The sequence below is a fragment of the Pleurodeles waltl genome, chromosome 4_1, assembly GCF_031143425.1.
Source record: "Pleurodeles waltl isolate 20211129_DDA chromosome 4_1, aPleWal1.hap1.20221129, whole genome shotgun sequence".
Lineage (NCBI taxonomy): Eukaryota > Metazoa > Chordata > Amphibia > Caudata > Salamandridae > Pleurodeles > Pleurodeles waltl.
This window is the reverse complement of record NC_090442.1, coordinates 511,173,396-511,193,716: the sequence shown is the minus strand read 5'-3', so window position 1 is coordinate 511,193,716 and position 20,321 is coordinate 511,173,396.

The following is a 20,321-nucleotide window of genomic DNA, read 5'->3' as shown; positions in this document are numbered from 1 at the left end:
ATTGATTGAATACTCCTGTCTCTCCCCCTTGCCACACCTCTTATAGGTGAGTATGGTGGCTTCCATTAAATACCTAAGGTTTCCAACTCCAGCTCCTGCCTCACATCACCAAAAACGCCGTAATGCCTTTACCTATTGGAAGGTGCAGTGATGTACCTCATTCTTACAGGTTTAGCAGCATTTTAGTGCTACATGAGATGGCAGAAGTCAAGTGAAAACTCCCTCTCAAAGAAGTGGATGAGGACTGAGGCTGCAAGGAGCTACAGTTTTTGTCCTTGAGGTGTCAGACTGAGGCAAGACTGAAAGATAGCTTACTTGTGGATACTGGAAGCATTTGATTGTACAAGTCAACCAAAACCTCCCTGAATTCTCCAGGAATCCTACAACACACTGATTGAATATGGATACAAATGTGCCCCATAAATATTGTGCATGAGTATATTAGCAACTGGGCATCCCATTTTCCTAAGGTATATACTACAACAAGTCTTGTAAATTATGCAGGAATTGGATATTCTGGCTGCAAATCAGTGAATGAATATTGGAAATGAGCAGATCCCCTGCCCATGAGAAAAGTAACCAAATCACCACCTTTGTTTTTTTCAGTGAGTATATATATATATATATATATATATATATATATATATTAATTACCTACTGCTAGTCGCCAGTAGGAAGTTAGGACCATGTTTCCCTTGAAAAAGCATGTTTTGACTTGCCTACATCTTTGGTGCCATTTGACTAATCTTCACAAAATTTTCCAAATAACAGTGTTCCACAAATTATAGATACCTTAAGGCACGAGTTATATTACGTAAGAAAGCTCAAGCTATAATTGCTGAATTTCCATAGTTTTGTGTGTATAACATGTGAAGCTAACTAAAATGTCCCTGTTACCTTTGGCTTTTTTAGTGAATTTCTAAGAATTTTATTTCCTAAGTATAACATCCCTGCAAACCTTGTTTTTTTCAGTGAACTTCTATGGTTTTTTAATGCAAAGTAATATTTAATTACCATACGTTAATCCAACCTCTACTAACCACGGTCTTCAGCCTCCTGTCACAAATCCATTATGTACTCTTTGTGCTGTGAGTCTCATGGCATCACTCCCTTGTGGCGCTTCCATGTCTTGAGCACTTCACAGCCGCCCTCCCAGAAAGAAGCTTGAACCATTGAACCTCTTGTACTCTTGCTATGCAAGTTTAGTCTGTGTTTGCACCTGCAGATTATCACGTATCTTTTAGGCAAATAACGATATCCACACTAACTCAATGAATTGTACCATCATGCACTTGGGGCTCCGTTACACGTGTTCATTGTTTCCAGCTGACATTTGCACCTGCCACTCCTCATATCCATTGTGGGTAACACGTGATTTTCCCCAGGTTCATTTGAACATTCCATGCTTCCACGTGGGACACGCGCCTTCTTGAACAGCCTCTCCTTCTAGCTTAAATACCCCATCTGAACCTCCCTTGGTGCTTAGCCTAGATCCAGTCTTGCACAAGCATCGGTCCTGCCCTCACCACCTGAGTTGCCCAGAAATTCCAACGCTTTACTCTTCCAACACTTCCTGATGATTCCTTGATCCGAGCTTCTGTGACTTTTCAAGTGTCTTCCTTCATGATCTATGATTACGCCTCCCCTTGGGTTTCTTTCACCACAGCCTCCTTTCCTTTTCAAATTCCAGTTAAAGTGCTAGACAAGGCTAAGTACTTTACCCTCAGGTTAGTGTGCACTAATCCATAGTTCAGTAGATAATTCCAAGTCTGATTCTCATGAAGACATGAGCATGCCTTTAGACATAGGACATTGTTGGAGTATTAACCCTCAGAAGACCCAGCACCCTGGACACTACAGCTCTCAGAACTATTTGTACCTGAACTAAAAGTTTTACTACTGTATTTCTTGATAGGTTATATGAAATATTTTTGAAGAAACTTCAAGAGATTGAAGTTATATTCAAGTTTTGATCTGAACATTGTATGTTACTGAGTGCCAGAAAAATCTTGTCTATTTTGATATGGTTCCTGCTCTCTCATGCTATATTTATGATGAAGTCTCTAAGTGTACATTAGTTGAGAGTTGAGAACTGGTGGGTAATGTTGTTTCTTGTTGTTTTTAGTGTGCCATCCTTGCATCACTTATAACAAGGACCAGGGAGGTCCAGCACTAATAGGCAGTGGCGCAAGAGAGCAGAGCAGCCCCCCAGTGACACAAGTTAATCTTTATTCGTTTTATCCCATCCCCCTTGAGTCAAGGTGTATGCAAGAGTGGATGTTGCCTTCATTCATTCGCTGCTTTGGGAGGGACAGGAGGTCCAGCATCGTCTCTGGGATTGGAACCAGGTGAACCAGGCATGGCGGGGGGGTTGGCTGCAGGGCCAGGCCGCAAAGGTAGTCAACCCAGGTGGGGGACACGCAGTCTCCCTCCCCAGGCTTATTTCTGCCCTGGGGACCCCTCCCCTCATGGCCCACTACCTTTTTTTGGGGTGAGGGAATACATCGCCCCCTCCCTGGCACCCCATCCCCCAGACCTAATAACTTAAATTATGAGGGTGCGGCATAAAGACCCCCTCCCCAGGCCAATTTTGGCCCAGGAAACCCAATCTGGATAGGTCTGGCGTTATTATAAAGGGGGGCATGTAGCCCCCCTCCCTGTGACAAAATTGGCCCCAGGGATCCCATCCCCCCGGGCCCACCCACTAGATGGTAGGTGCTCTGGAGCCCACCCAGAGCACCCATCTCATATTTAAAAGGGGGACGAGGGCATGCTGCCCCACTCACCGGGCCAGTTTTGGCCCTGGGGGACTCCACCTCCCAGAGCCCAGCATTTATTCTTAAGGGGCATGAAGCTTCCCTCTCTGTGCCAATATTGGTATTGGGGACCCCATTCCCTGGGCACCGGCCAGTAAGTAAAGGGGGCGCACAGCCTCTCTCCTTTGGCCAGTAATGGCCCCAGGTACCCCATTCCCTGAGGCCTTTCCACTAAAGAGTGGATGTCCTGGAGCCCACCCAGGGCACCCACTGCCTTTTTTGTTTTTGAGGCCACGGAGGGAGCCCCAATGTCCCTGCAGCCCCAGCCAGCTCCCCGCCTCCAGTAGGAGCCAGCATGTCTCCTACCTGCAGGCAGTAGGTAAAAATGCTGCTCCCAGCGAACAGGAGCAATTTTTTGCTCTGTTTGCCTGCTCGCTTCACAGCGAGGAAGGAAACATATGAAAAGTCGTTCCCTACATGCAGGAGCATTCTTTATTCTTTATGCTCCTGCCCAGTGGGAGTGGACTTACTGTTTGCTCCTGCTTGGCAGCAGCTTTAAATTGCTCCCACCAAACAAGAGCCAACAGAGGTTTCCCTGCCCACACCAGTGCAGGCAGGGCAAATGCTATGTCCGAGGATGGGCACCCCAGGAAATAGCAGGAGCCCAGCCCTTAGTGATAGGGTCCCCAGGTGCCATTAATGGCCAGGCCATAGGAGGTTGCAGTCCCCAGGGCTGAAATTGACATGGGAGGGGGGCTGCTGGACCCCAGGGATGGCAGTCCCCAGGGCTGCAATCAGCCCAGGAGAGGGGCAGTGTGGCTCCCCTCCCCCTATTAGTTAATGGCTAGGTCCACAGGAGTGGTACTCCCGGGGTAAAAATCGGCCCAGGAGGGGGGCGCATAGCCACCCTCCCCCCCATTTTCTATTCAGCTGTGTCCAAAGGGTGGGGTCCCTGGCACCAAAATTAGCCCAGGGTAGGGGTCCACATAACCACCTTCCCCTATTATAATAAAGAATCTACCCCCAGGACCTGGCCATCCCAGGGGGCTTATACAAAATATATGTGAATTCATGGTAAAAAGGAAAAAAAAATGTCAACCCTCAGGGGAGGATCCCTGTCAGACCCCACCCCCAGGCCCTGGGGTGACAGGGTATTCCAACCCTGGCCCCTTTATTTTTTTTGTGTTTTTTTGGGGGACTTGGGCTCAGTCCTGATTCCCAAGATGCCTGCCAAGACTTCCTGGTTGAATTGTTGGCAGCCAAACAAATCTCACCATGAGATGCGCAGAGGATCCACATCCCTAGAAATTTACATTTATTTTTCCATTAAATACTGAGCGGATTTGCAACAAATTATAAAAAGCAAATTGTTTGGACCAAGATCTAGCTAACTACCAAATGTGGTTTAATGCCGTTCAGCGGTGCGAGCTGTAGTAGTGCCTTGGGGCCAGATGTAGAAAGAAAACATTTTGCGAGTTGCAAATTGCGAGTACTAGCGACTCGCAATTTGCAACTCGCAAAATGTTATGCAGAAAGGTATCTCAGACACCTTCTGTGACTCGAAATGGGGTCGCAAAGACCCACCTCATGAATATTAATGAGGTGGGTCGCAGTTTGCGATCCCATAGCGAGTCTAGGCACTCACAGGGATGGTGGCCTGCTGGAGACAGCAGACCAACATGTCCGTGACTGCTTTTTGAATAAAGCAGTTTTTTTTTTCTTTTTGCAGCTAGTTTTCCTTAAAGGAAAACGAGCTGCAAAAAGAAAAAATTCCGAAACCATTTGGTTTCAGCTTTTTCAGAGTAGGCGGTGGTCCATAGGACCACTGCCTGCTCTGAAAAAATATTTTTATTGGCATTCACAAAGGGGAAGGGGTCCCACGGGGACCCCTTCCCTTTTGCAAATGAGTTACCATCCACTTCAAGTGGATGGTAACTGCGAGTTGGTTTGCGACCGCATTCGCGGTCCCAAAGCAATTCTGCATGACGATGCAGTCGCAAACAGGAAGGGAACACCCCTTCCTATTTGCGAGTCGCAGCCTCAAATCATCGCGTAAGGCCTTTTGCGCCTCGCAAAAGGCTTGCTACATCTGGCCCTAAAATCCCAATGAAAGAGATGCCTGGAACACCTCCAGCACTGGCTGCACCTACGAGGGTGAAACACTTTTATATTTTTCTCTGCTGAAGAAAGGATTGACCTTGAAACACGTGTCCAGAGATGATTTTATAACTTAAGGCCTGGAATAATGAAACTGCTTAAAGAATTCACTGTGAGTTGCTGGCTTTGCTTTTTCTTCCCATTTATATAACCTGTTGGGAGTGCGCTTTCACATGAGGACAACTTTGTTTTTGATTTATATATATATATATATATATATATATATATATATATAAATATATATATATATATATATATATATATATATATATATATATATATATATATATAAGAAGTACTAGATTGCAAGTCACGTGCTTTTTTAGGATGACATGTTTATAAGTTACCTAGGATACAGATGGTGGTAGTGTGGCTCTGTAGCTAAGAGGGATTGTTTCTTCTTTTGTCAAATAATCTCAGAAGTATGTTAGGCTTCCTTTTTCTGCCAAGAAGAGAATTCAAGTATCGCTATGAAAATTAAAAAGTTATATTTTTTATGGTACTATTTATTCAGTCCTACTGCCTATGGGAACTCAAATAAATGTTCCTTTTTGGGATATCTACCTATATAAAAGAATCTATTCTGTTGATTCAGTGGCTCCTGTGTGGTTCGGGGTCAAGATTTTAATAATCCCATGAAGCCCTGATGTCTTTGTACCTGTGGCCAAGCAACTGTGGGTGCTTTCACTTTACAAGTATCTTTGGTGCCAAGTGATTTTCCATCGACAATTTTTGGGTAGAATAGAATTTATGGCTCCGCAGTGGAGAAGAAGAACTTTACTAAACATACTTGGTGTTTCAGTTTGCTTGTCAGAGGATATCATTCCTTTTTTGATTTTGTAGAACGAATTATGTTTTGAACTCTATCAATGGAAAGAGGACAGTTTTAGCTTCTAGTTGAACGTTTTATGTTCTGTGTATCTGATTCCATTCACAACTCAAAATATGGCTACTTGTTTGGGCAACTATGAGCAAAAGAAAGACTCTTTTTCATAGCTTATTCAATTCTGGTTAGAGTAAGAACTATTATTAATAAATCCTTTAATTCAACAGTTACTTGGATGTAAAGGTTGTGGTGGACACTAAACTGAGGTTTCAGAGCTGTGACAGGGAATATCACACTTTTTGCAGACATCAGAGTTGCGCCCTGTGGATTGGTCCTAAGCAAGAACCGAATCTCACACAAAGAATCCAACAGCAAGAACCGAATCTGGAGCACATCATTTGGATAACAAAACTTCTCAATCTATGGCGTTATACAAGTCAGCACTGGATGTGAAGAGACCGTCATTTAAAAGGATGCCTCAACTCATTGACAGTAGGGTGCTTGGGAATGCTTAGAATGAACAAGTGGGTTCTCTTTGCCCAGTTGCCGCTTCGTTGCCAACAGCTAAAATTCTCAAATTGAAGACTCATTACAAACTTATCGGTAAATGCCGCCTACCGCTGTGCTGACGGCCGCCAACATTCCGTGACCACGGCAGTATACCGCTATGGGTATTATGACCCACACAGAGAAACACACCTCTATACAGACACTCACAAAAGTCTGCCAGCCCAAAGGTCAGTGATAAACTGGCGGTACCAAAACCCACACAGGAATACGCACACAGTATCAGGACCCACGAATCACCGTGGCGGTCTTTCTACTGTGGTAAACCATTGGCGGTACACACCACCGCATTCATAATACATACACACTAGCACAACTCCACCACATTGGACAATTCAAACTACACACACCAGACACACATACACGCACCACACCCACACACCCACAACACTATAAAACACCCACCCACATTACCCACAACCCTTTCAACGAAAAAAAGATAGCAAACAGAGAGAGACAAGCCAGGAGCACCCACTCAATCTGAGCCACAAAACACCATCACCCATACACCATTGATGCACCTCACAGCACACACCCCAACACATCACCCCACACATTCTCACACATACCACTCACACCACATACATGGCACCCCAAAGACACCCCAGGTTTTCAGAGGAGGCGCTAAGGGTCATGGTGGAGGAAATCATCCTGGTAGAGCCACAGCTATTCGGATCACAGGTGCGGCAGACATCTATTGCAAGGAAGATGAAGCCATCGAGAAGAGTCGTGGACAGGGTCAACGCCGTGGGAAAGCACCCCAGAACAAGGGATGACATCAGGAAGAGGTGGAACGACCTATGGGGGAAGGTGTGTTCCGTGGTTGCAAGATACCAGGTAGCAGTAGAGAGGACTGGCGGTGGATCCCCACCTCTTCCCCCACAACTAACAACATGGGAGGAGCAAGTCTTGGCAATAATGCATCCTGAGGGCTTCACAGGAGTAGCAGCAGGACTGGACTCTGGTAAGTCAAATCTTTACTACTATATCCCCCCCACCTGCATGCCATCACAAACTTCTACCCCTACCCTCACCCCATCACTCCACCAACTCACAAATACCCCACTGTCACAACCCACCCACCCCCAATACCAAGCCCTGCATGCGACACCTATGCATGGACACCCATCACAGACCTGCATGGCCACACATCACTAAAGCATGGCCATTAAATAGAATCACCTAGCCCACAAAATCACTACGCACGCAAGGCACACTGACAGGCCTATCACAACCATACAGGGAAACACACCCATGCACAAGATGGCACATGCAGATACAATAACACTGCATTTTCATCCCCACAGGACCCCCACTCAACGTCACTGGAGAGGAGGTGCCACCAACATCCAGTCCCCCCACAGAGGAGGCCCACAGTGATGACAGCAGCTCTGCATGCCTAGATCACAATGACCAACCTGGCCCATCAGGGAGCTCAGGACAGTCGGGTACCCAGGCACTGTGCCATACCACCACAGACCCTCCCCCCTCAGGAAACACCAGCACAGCACCCACCCAGCGGGCCCATACCACTGTCCCCAGGAACACATCAGTCAGCAGTGTGTCCACCACTACAGGAACCCCAGGCAAGCCACAAACTCAAGACAATCAGGGACCTGGGGTCAGTGGCAGTGGGCACACGGGTCAGGGGACAGAGGCAAAGGACAACAGGGAAGCTGGGAGGACTGCTTGTTTGACAGTGGGAGGACAGGCCCAGGGAACCCACTCTCCACGAGGCACTTGCTGGGATCCTGGGAGCATACCAACATTCCCAGGTGACCTTGGGCCAGATACTGGCCAAGTTGCAGGAGACCCAGCGGCTGCAGGAGGAACAGTACCTGGGGATTAGGGAGGACCTTAAACACATCCACACCATCCTGGTCACCATTGCAGGGGTGCTGGCTGACATGGCCAACACCATGACGGAGGCAGGGGCACAACAACAGGCCCCTCACACTAGCCACAGCCATGAACAGCCCTCCACCTCCACCAGCGCTAGTGGACAGGAGGCCCTGCCACGGGAACAACAGGCCACCAGCACCCCACCCCCTGCAGAAGGAGAACCACCCTGTAAACGGTCCCTGCGATCCAGGCAGAAGCCAGAGAACATTGCCAAGACCTCCGCCAGGAAATAAGACTATCCTGATTGTCACCCTGTCCACCTTGAACTGCCATTGCTCCCCTTCCTATGCCCCCTTGGACAATGCACCTGAATATTTCTAATATAACACTCATTTGACTCCATTCCTTTTGTCCTTGAGTTCTTCCAGATGGTTACGGGGTGTATATGTAATGTTGTTGCATGTGTTTGTGTGTATGGTGTTGAGGGTGAGGGTGAGGGTGGGGGTGTTGCGTGTGTGTGTGTCACTCTCTTTTTCCTCACCCCTCCCCTATGTGCTAGGTGCAGTACTCACTGCGTCACCGCCGCCTTTGGTACTCCTGGTAGATGAGAAGATACACCAGCAAGGGTAACACCTGTAGTTCGGGCTCCATAGCGTCCTGTTCTTCCTTGAGTGTCAAGAGGTGAGTGGTTTCCCTTCCAAGAACTGTTTCCACTGTGCTTTTGATGGCGTTGGTACCGCCCCAGAAAAGCTGGTGGATGGGTGGGTGGTACATTAGCTTCTGCCTGTCTGTTGGCGGTTACCGCCGCAGTGTTTGTTGCTACCGCCAAGGCGATTGGAGTGTTAAAGTGGCCGTATGTGTTGGCAGTTTCCACTGTGGTCACGATTCCATTTTTGTTACCGCCGGCCTGTTGGCGGTATTACCACTGCTTTAACACCGACCGCCAGGGTTGTAATGAGGGCCTTAATTTTGGAGGATAATCTAGGAACTCTGCATTGAAAATACCGAGGAGCCCCCTCCCATACCTTTCAAGCACTATACTTCTCAAGAGCAATCATCAGATGTCCTCCACATTCACCTGGGCTGTGGAATGAAACAAAGGAATGATCTGAAAATACTTCAAAAAGAGATAAGTAGGTCATGCGATTCAAAAGCACTGATGTGTCATTCTTTGTTGACAGTGTGTAGGCTGAAGCCAAATGCTGTGCATTGTGCTCGCTCCTGCAATGTAACTGTTTTAAACATTGCCTTGGAAGCCTGTTCTTGCTTTTGATGAGTTGATTATAAAGTAGAGCTATGCCTCGTGACCGAACGTACCACGTGCTTTCTATTATAATTTCACTACTGCTACTTTTGAAATTACTGTAGTGATTAGCAACGTCTGCCTGTAAAAATCAGAGCCAGGAAAATTCAATTACATAGAATTAAATTAGTGGTTGAAGAAGGTGATCTTGACTGGAATTCATGAATTCTTGTTATTGAATGAGAGCAATTTTAATTAAAGTAAACATTCTGAATTCCTCTCAGTGGGTAAAATAAAGTAACACATGAGCAGTCATTATTACATACGGTGTTACCACAGACCCTATTTTGAAATGCGCAACTTGAAATGAGCAGGTGAGGTCAAAAAAATACGCAGTGAGGCATGTATTTCCTTCCGTGGTTTCATCACACTCAAATACCACAACCCTAAATTAGGAGACATCACACAGCAATGTATGTAACGTTTTCCCATTATGAAACATTTAAGGCAGATCACAAAATTGTTTAGCAATTTCTAAGTTAATTACTTTACTAATAATAGTATACCGAGAATAATAAGGTTTGAAGGCTATGGCCCTCTTTTATGGAGATTTGGTACAGAGCAGTGCAGCAGCCACCTTGCAGTGCTGCCCTACGCCAAAGTGAAAGGGCATAAACGTGCTGTATTTATGCAATGTAGGTATTCTTGTCCTTTCTCCCTGTGCTGGCACCCTTTCAGCAGCCTTGCGCCAACACAGGCACCCTTGCACCATGGTGCAAGGGAGCCTATGTTATCAACACAATTGTTTTTGTGCAGGAAAAGCACACATAGAAAGAGGGATAACTGAGGAGAAAAGAAGTTATTTCGCCTCTTTACTCCCCACCTCAGGGGATGTAAGTTTTTTAAGCATCCCTATGTTTACATGGGTTTGTAAATCTGGGGAAGGGTCAAAATCCATGGGTACTGCATGGAAACACTCACCACAATGCCCATGGAGTTCCTCCCAAGTGCACAATAAGGCAAAACCACGATTTGCTCTGCCTTGCCTTTCTCCATACCTATGAGCCATTCAAAGTCACGCAAAGTGGCCTTGCGTGGCCTCATAGATATGATTTTGTAGTTTACGTAGCTGGAGTATCACAAAAAGTGGCGCTGGATGGTGCAAGGGGCTCATAAATATGTTCCTATGTGTGAGATAGTTTCCTGAGTTTTAGATTAACAGCTCAAGCACCAAATATAATCCCATATTTTGTCATAGTAAAATATATGAAAGACAAGTTCAGGTTTATTTGGGCACAAAGAACACAAAATGTGTACATGAAAATCACAAAAAAGTACAAATATCAATTTTTCCTAGAATGTGTAGAAGGAAAATCATGTTTTTAGTATTGCAGAGTATGATTTATATATCATGCATGCTAACTTTACTCATCCAAACCTTCAGCAGCAAACAATCAAACTAGAACACACAGGCATGACCAGAACTCAAACAACTAGGCCCAAGCAACGAGATTGCCTCACAGGTCCTCGTCTTATTTCTTTGGCTGCTCTCAGTGAAATCACATATTTTCCCTTTTTTTAGTAATTTTCTTCTTAAGAACATACATCAGTAGCCTAAAAGAGCTTAGGTGGGATAACTTTAATTCCAATCTCTACTTCTCTATATGCAATCACTTCCCCTGTCTTCTTTTCCCCCTCTCTGTATCCCTTCTTCTACCTGCATTAGCTTCCCACTTCTTCTTGTGAGGCCTTTCTGCCTTCCTATCGGGGCGGCTCCTCCATTAGGGTGGAGGAGCGCCGCCCCCTCCCTGCCAACAGCGGAAGCTGCAAACCTTTTACCAAAAAATTATAATAAACTGTGTCTATTATTGTTTTTTGGTAAAAGGGGCAGGGCCACAGGATGTGAAGTTTGGCCGTTCGTCTCGGGCCAGCCAAACACTCATGCGCAGTAGGCTCTCTCCAGCCAAGCCACACAGTTGCTGGGCTGCATAGAGCATTCACAGGCTCCCAGTCTGCCTGGGAGCACCCTGGCTGGACGATCCCAGCCAATCCTCACGCTGCTCTAAGCAGCGTGAGGATTGACCGCAGGGCAGGCTGGGAGCCTATGCCTACAGCCAGCAGAGGAGCAGATGGATCGGTGCAGCAGTGGTGGTGGCAATGGCGGTAAGTGTTTCTATTATTTTTTTACTAATTAAATTTTGATTCCCCATGAGCATTGCTCAGCCCCTTCTGTGCGCCACGAGCCGGGACTGCTTCCTATTCCATGCATCTTTATGTTTGTGCTCATTCTGGTTGCTTTGACGTTCTGCCACTATCTAAACTTCACTTGATCCTTTGTCTAGCTGCGGACAGAGTGCACATTAAACGAGTGTGAGAGTCCTGTTGTAGCACACTCCATTCAGCATCAAGAAGGCATTGGTTTTGTCTGGCACAGCTTGTAACCCTTGCTTTCGTCCTCTATTGTGCATATAAACATGTATTATACCATTCAACACCAAGGACACTCATTTAGGAGTAAAAAGCCACAGTTTGCTCAACAGTTTCATTTTTATGGTCTGCTCGCAGGCAACCTGTCACATTTTATGCATGGTGATGATCATGATGTAGTAAAAGTCTTTTCAGTCCTTGTCAAGAATGGTCCCTGATCCAGTCATGGGCAGGGACAGCTCCTCTGCAATGGTGGAGGGGTGTTGCCCCCTGGCTAAGAGCCAGAAGCAGAAACATAAAACAATACTTTATTATTTTTTTATATTTCGGCTGCTGGCTCAGCCAGCAAGTGAAGGGGGGGGGGGGCTGGGCCATGGGATAGGGGAGAAAGAATGGAGTGCACTAAGTGTGCATGTGTATTTGGTCAACCGCCTTAGGCCGGCCAAACACACATGCACCATTAGGTTTCTCCAACCCAGCTGTGTTGAACAGCCAGCCTGGAGAACCTGCACAGCCCCCAGTGCACTGTCTGAGCGGCAGTTCAAGCTGCTCAGGCCAATCCTGGCACTGCTTTCATGCTAGTTTTAGCATGACACCAGTACCAGGATTGCTTGGGAGCCTGTTCTGGTGTCTCAGTGAATGATGGGACACCAAAACAGGAAAGGAGTGAGGCGGCAGGAGACAGGGAAAGCGGGAAGGGTAAGTGTTTTTTTTAAAAATTGTTTTTAGTCCCCGGTCTCGTCCCCCCCCCACTCGCCCCCTTGACATTTGCAGTGGCCGCCACTGGTCATGGGTAGGCTTAGCTCACTCCCATATTTGTTGCATATGTGGCCATTAGAAAGAACATGGGCTGTAAGTGCTGTGTCTTGTGCAGAGAACATCTCTTTTAATGCTGCACCTGTAGCTTGCACTACCAATAGGCAACCCAAGGTGAGCAGATACTGTCTACCCTCTTCCCATCTCCCAGGAAGGGTGTATCCCTCATCCAGCTCGTGACTGTGTAACTCATCTACCTCTGGGGTTACTATCCCACAGGGTGGTCCCTCAACTTTGCTTTTTACATTTTTTATTCACTTACTGCTACTCTCAAAGCCCCTATCCCAACCCAGTCCACTGTGTAGTATTCCAAGATTCTTATGTTGATCAAACTATCTGATGAATTCTCCTGCAAAGTTTGCTTGATACTAAGTTCAGTTTGCAACCTGAGCTCTACTGCTCTATTTGAATCCTCTCTCTCCATGTTATCCTTTGTATTAACTCAGACCACACTATGGTCATCCAGCTTAGCATCCTTGAGACCTCTAGCAAGTCTTGTCTAATCCTGATCAGCAGCTCCCTCCTCCCGACGTATTTTAAGTCTTCTCCCTTCCACCCTAAATGAATGACTTTTATGTGTGGTGATGAGATTTCTGCAACTGTCCTCTCTACTGTGTGCATGAGTTGCCCCCACTACATTCATTGGACACCGCACTATTTTAGGGCTGAGTTTAAAAACACAACACCCTGTCGTGGGTGGCTTCAGGTTGCCCATTTGTATGCTTCGGCTATTTATGAGGGGCCGATCAGCCAGACCCTGTTCAATATGACCAGTCAGTTAGCTGTTACAACCTGAATAGAATACATCAAAAACACCCAACAATCTGTTTGCTGTGGGAGGATAAAAAATTATGGAGAGGAAAGATCAATTTGCCTTGATGTCACCCATCTCTCCTTTTAAATGAATTTGCCATTGAAGTGTGCAAGGAATAAATGCTACATCAAAAAATCATTCTTCACTCCCAGCCTCAGTCTCTAGTGATGGTGCTTCTTCTTTATTACTAGAGTTGTGCCGCCATCTGCAAAAACCATGCCTGCCAGTATTACCTTTGCATTGAAGTTCAAGCAGCCCAATAGGTTTTGAATCTCTTTTAGCACTGCGTTTTCCCTGTCACCATCCTCTTATGTTGCTCCTTAGTGCCTCTACTTTGACTTGTTGGATTCTGGAAGGACCACTGATAAAGTCCAGTTTAAGATCTCACTGAATTTGCTTAGTAGCACGACTCATTGATCAGTTGTCAGGTTCCCTTCAAACTGGAAGTTATCTAGGTAGTGTACTTTGCCCCCTTTGGGGTGTTGCTTGTAAAGGGATTATTCCAGACATGTGCTAAAGCACTTGGGGTGTGCACATGACATTGCACAGCCCACAGGCATGCTTTGTCAAAGTTATATGTCTCTCTGAATTCGAAGAGTACTTAATGAAAGTTGTCAAGGTTAACAGGAAAAAATCTGAATACAGATTCAATGTCTGCCTACCCCATCAGAGCCCTATTTTCTCTCGTCCAACTAGTTTTAAGGCATCATCCATGGACATGTAGACCACCATGTGTAGTTCTGACTGATTCTGTCATTTATTGAGTCACCTTCAGGAAGCTATAGGTGATGGATCAGATGGTAGTTCCTTCTTGGGTGTTACCCTATGAGAATATTACCAGATTCATAAATGAGGACTTTTCAGTGGGCCTTCAATACACCCCAGCCAGCTATTTGTCTGCTCTAATTCTATGTCTTTTGTTCAACAGCTCATGAATGCTCTGCTTCTGATGTCAGGTTCTTGGTTCATGCTACAATCACCAATCCCTTGAATGGGATTCTAAATCCTTTGTCAAACATTCTCTTTGCTCTTTGTGTTCAGCAAATCTCTGAGTTTACTTGTCTACAGGTGTGTTTACTGTATGGAATTTGTGAGCCCTGGTTCTAATCCTGTGATCTCTCTCATCTTACTTGTGTGTCTTTTTCTTTTTCCCTGCTCCTTTTCTCTTGCTGCATTGCACAGCAGAGTGTCCCCCCCTGAAGAGGCACATATGTGTCTAAACTAGCATGCTGGGTCCCAGAAGCACTCCTTCTACTCAGATTTCTAGCACATGGCAGGAGTATTTCTACCTGGCTCTTTGTTGTTTGCCTGGAATAAGGCCTTGCCCTAATAGAGAATTTGGACTTATCCTGCCAGGCCTTGAACCATGACAGATGAAAGGAATGTTCCAGTATAAGACCTTTTTCTTATAAAGAGCTTGAGCTTGTCCTGCCCAGCCTTGAACCCTGACAGATGAAAGGAATGGTTCAGTTTAATTCCCTTGCCCTTATCTGCCATCATTGTGTGATTTTAACATGACACATGTTTGTTATCCCCATCCATGTTAGGCCATATTTGTATAGTAAAGCTAAATCCCTTATCATATATTAACTAGGACTCCTCCTGAAATAGACTCATATAGCCCAAGGTAGTCCTCACAATAGCAATAACCATTCTGCCTTTATACTAGTCATCAGGGCCAAGACCTCTAATTTGTTCTCCAATAATCAAAATATGTTAATAAATTATTTTCCCTGAATGCTCGCTTTCACTTCCAGTGAGATGTAGATGGCTATGCCTCTTGATTTTGTTATCATTGGGGGCTGCTCTGGTGAAGCCTGACATTGGAATTGGCTTGTTGTCCACTCAGCGTTCGTTTGCATTATCCCATTATTGCGTAGATTGCCTGCCCATGCCATTCAGGGTTTACTGGAAATATTCAGTGCTGCAGGTGCTGTGAGTAGCTGTGTGTGCCAGCCCAGAAGTGTGGTTGGCTGAAATTGTAGAACCCCTTGCTTTTGTCAGAGAGTTCACAATGTAAAACCTCATCCTTTTGCATTTTTCAGAGGGTTCATCTTGTTAAGCCCTGTCCGATGGTGTTCAGGAAGGAGTCTTCAGTGTAAAACCCCTGCCTTTTGTGATTGTCAGAAAGCTCACAATATAAAACCTCTTCCTATTGCATTTGAAAAATTGAAAACTTCAAGTCAGTAGGTTCCCAAGACACTCAGAATTTCTAGCACCAATTGTGTTAATGGGGGGTTTCACCTCTGGTGTCCTCGGGCATCTCAATTTCAGATCCTCAAACTGGAGACTAACTGGACATTTTAACATTGCCTCTATGGGTAGCTATTAGAAATGGGGTTTATGGTTGGTTTGGGTACGCACCTAAGCCAGGCAGCATCCTGCACTTTAGTCAGGGCAAGTCAGTTACACACTGAAGATAACCTGTGCTCACCTCATGGTAGGTTGGCACAGAGCAGTCAGGCTTATCTCCGGAGTTCACGTGTAAAGCATTTGTACAACACACTCACACCAGTGACACCATAAAATACACCACAAAAGAGACTCTACACAGTGCTATATAAGAATATAAAGTATATTATACACATCACAGATCGTTACAACATAAATCAGTGAATACTTGGCCAACTAGACAAATGTCCCAAACATCACAATTAGTGAAGGAACAATTCTTAGGTTGGAAAACATCATGGAAGAAAACATTACAGTGCATATCATGCATCATCGAATGGTAGAATTTTTGTCAGTGCTTCTTTAGATATACACAGTTAAACTGCACAAAGTTAAGCCCTGACAAATGCAGTATCTATCCACAATTGGGCTCCTTTTCGAAGTGTTATTGTAATGCCACAATATGACCACTGAAGGCCAGGTCAACATGTCTTAAGTACATATTATGCAAGTTATTTCGCCCTTAAAAGAAGTATTATTTGTTTACAGGCAGAGAGCCAGGTCACTACAGTAACACTCCCCTGGATAACATTGTAGGTCTGCAGGTTTAGGAGAAATATCATAAGGGTTGTTATTAAAACCTATTTGCAGTTAAGCAGATAGTTCACACCATTCACCTATATCCCACTTATGCTTAGCAGGTTCAGAACATAGGCTGTAGGAGCTCCTGCACACCTACTACATGGGGTACGGTAGTTAGGGGACACACTTTGCTGGAACATGGAAAAAATGCATTCGCTTGTACTGAGGGTTCTATGGTACCTGGGGCAACTTTCCCATGTTCGGGTTTGAGAGCAACCCTTTGGTACCACTCAATTTGAGGCAGTCATTACAATGGGTGCCTTCCTGGACATCAGATGCAAGGAAAGTGCACTCCTCTGTCAGAGCGCTTGCAGTATCGTGGCTGCCCTCCCTATCCACACTTCCATAGGGGGTGCAGCCACTTGTACACCCGAGCCAGCAGCGACTGCGCTCTCAGGGTCCCTCATGACCAGTCAAGGGGGTAGGCCAGCCACCAGGGCCTGTAGTGCATCTGCAGCCCTTTCTCCCACTGGGTCCTGGCAGTTACACACCGTCGTGAGGAGGTCCTCATGAGGGAAGCCACATAACTCACAGTTGACCTCTGGTCCCTCTGAGCCCTGACTGAGAGGCACCACAGCTACCTCACTGTGATGCTTTCCTCGGGGTGGGCGCTGTGTGGAAGCGTGCCTCAATGATGCAGGCGGGGCTTGGGCAGAGCGCTGTTACCTTTGTATTAAGAGACAGCCAAACAGTGCTCATTGCATACTAGTCTTACAAGGGATAGTAAAGTTATGTGGGTCCACTATGAGTTCCAGCCCAAGAGGGGAAGTGTTGTCAATGCACTCCTATGTGCTCAGAAGCAGATGAAGCGCTCACCACATGCTAGATTTTGAAAACACTGGGCAGGCCACTAAGCCCTGGTAGGACACTCAGAAGGGGCACATGCAGTGAGTAGCAGACAAGTAGGCCAGCACATCCAGGAAAGTACAAGGCAGGGATGGTGGTTCCTCCTCACATCACAACAGTGCCTTGGGGAATCCAAAGTCAGCAGGGCATCAAGAAGAAAAGCCATCCAGTGAGTCCTTTATGCCAACCAGCTGCAGCAGGTGTCAGGGCACAACAGAAGAGCAGTCCAAATGAGTCATTTGAGAAGTCCAGCAGTCCTTCTGGCAGGAGTCAGCCCCAGTCCCAAAAGTGTTCTTTAAATAATAGTATCAGAGCCCCTGTACTTATACCCTGGTGCCCAGCTTCTAGAAGGTAGGAGAAGTTTCCAGCAAGGCCTGAGCAGCACCAGGAGTTTCCCTCCTGCTCCCTCCTACTCCCTCCTACTCTGGCTCCAAACATCAGTACGGAATAAACAAGTCCTTTGTGTGAGGGCAGGACACAGCCTATATAAGTGTAAAGTGTGAATGCCCTCTGCCTCTCCCAGGTCAGGATGACAATCAGTATGTAGATGAATGCAGATGTAACCCTGTCACACCGAACCCTCTCTGATCTATGGCTCTCTGGAGAGTATGCACAAAGTGGAACTGTCACTCTGCCCCAGACAGGGATTGGAGTCAGGATGCAAAGCACCAAAGTTTTAAGCACAGAGAAATGCCCACTTTCTATAAGTGGCATTTCTAAAATAGTAATATAAAATCCACCTATACCAGTAAGCAGGATTTCTCACTGCCATCCACACTAAATATGCCCACACTACTCCTTACAGATCATAAATGACTACTTAGATATATATAAGGGATTTCCCAATGCAAACCTTTGAGAGAAGCAGCGCTCACCGTAGTGAAAAACAAACTAGGCTGTTTGTCACTACTAGGACATGTAACACATAAAAACTCATGTCCTAAATTTTGCATATACTGCACCCTGCCCATAGGACTATCTAGGGCCCACCTTAGGGGTGACTTAGGTGTTGTAAAACGGGAGTTTAGGCCTTGGCAAGTAGTTTGACTTGCCAAGTCAATGTGGCAGGAAACTGCGCATGCAGGTTCTGCAGTGGCAGGCCTGAGACAGGTTTGAAAGCCTACTTCTTTGGGTGGCGCAATCAGTGCTGCAGGCACACTAGTAGCACATATACCTTGGGTATATGGTATACCACTTTACAATGGACTTGCAGGTAAATTAAATAAGCTAAATAGGTGTAAGTCAATTATACCACGTTTTAGGGGAGAGAGCACATGCACTTTAGCACTGATTAGCAGTGGTGCCCAGAGTCTTCAAGCCAACAGAAAGAGGGTCAGAAAAATAGGAGGAGAAATCCAAGAAGTCTGGGGATAACCCTGCAGAAAGGGCCATTTCCAACAGTAGCTATGAAGAACAGTCCAAGGTTGACACAGGGAGGTGCTATGAGCTAGAAACTCAGTTCACAGCAAAGCACAACATTAACACTCAATAACTGAATGTGTAGTGAGAGCTTTTTCTTTAGAATAAAAATGTTATTTAATGGACACACAAATAAATACCATAATCAAAATGATAAATATTTACTGCCTCTAGTGTAGATAACAAATGGGAAGCACTCCAATGGGGCCCGTACAAATTAGCCAGGGTGCAAATCATGTATCCCAAAGAAATAAGGCAGGGTGCAACCAATCATGTAAATGTAGTCTGCTTTCATTATCTGCTAGGTACTATTTGACAATTTGTGTACCAGAAGGTGATGGTCCTATAAGGCCCTTTTTGAAAGCTGCAGGCTTTTTAGAATCAAAATGTTTCTGCAGATGTCAAGTCATTCACATTTAATAATCAGTAAAGCGGGCCTGTTGGACTTAACGTTAACATGAATACAATCATGTGGTCTTTGTCTAGTGAAACCCATTAAACAATTTAGGCAGACTCAGAATATACTTTGAAATGAACCTTAACTATTTTCCTTAAGACACCAAACATTTTCTGTGGCCAGATCTGAAAAAGAGGACCTCTCTTACTAAACCCCTTCCTGTTGCATTTTTCATAAAGATCACAATATAAAACCAATCCTTATTGTATCTGTGAAATGTATCAAAATGCAAAGCATCTTCCTGATGTTTGTCAGGGAGTTTACATTGTGAAACCTCTTCCTACTGTATTTGTCAAAGCTCACAATGTAAAACCTCTTCCTTGCATATTTCAGAAGCTCCACAGTGTAAAGCCCCTATCTATGGTGTGTGGCATGGAGTTCACAATGTCAAACCCTTTCCTACATTATTTGTCAGAGATTTCACAATGTGAAACCTCTTCCTGCTCTATCAGTCACAGGTTTACACCATGCAAAGTTCCTTCCTACTACTTTTCACCTCGAGTCTGCATTAGTAAATACTAGTCTGTGGGCCTTAACACAGTATCATAACAAATGATCGATAAAGGCCTGTCAGCTTTAATATTAGCTTTTTCCTGCCGTTGTTATAACTTTCAATAATAAACAGGTTCAGATCTATAACATCTGATATAACTTTTCTAAATTAATCTATCAGGTCAACAGCCTTGATCAATGACTTGTTCCCATAACTCTCTTTGGTCTACAGTATTGAGCATAATCTGGATAAAATAACCCACACCCAGATCAAGTTTAGTGCTGCCTGACTAAAATCGCCCATTTGACCAACTGTCTAAAGCTGAACACCAACAAGACCAAAATTGGGATATTTGGGAAGAGCACATCACAGAAGGACTCCCCAGGGTGACCAGCAGAGGTAGACCCTACTCCTCCAATCATGCCAAGAAACTTGTGATCATCATTGACAGCAAATCCGACATGGCCATCCAAGTCAATGCTGTCACCACCTCATGCTTTCATACCCTGAAGATAATGAGGAAGATTTTCAAATGACTCCCAATCAGCACCCACAAAACCGTTGTGCACATTCTGGTCACAAACAAGCTGGACTACAAGAGCACCCTCTATGCTGGCCCAACAAA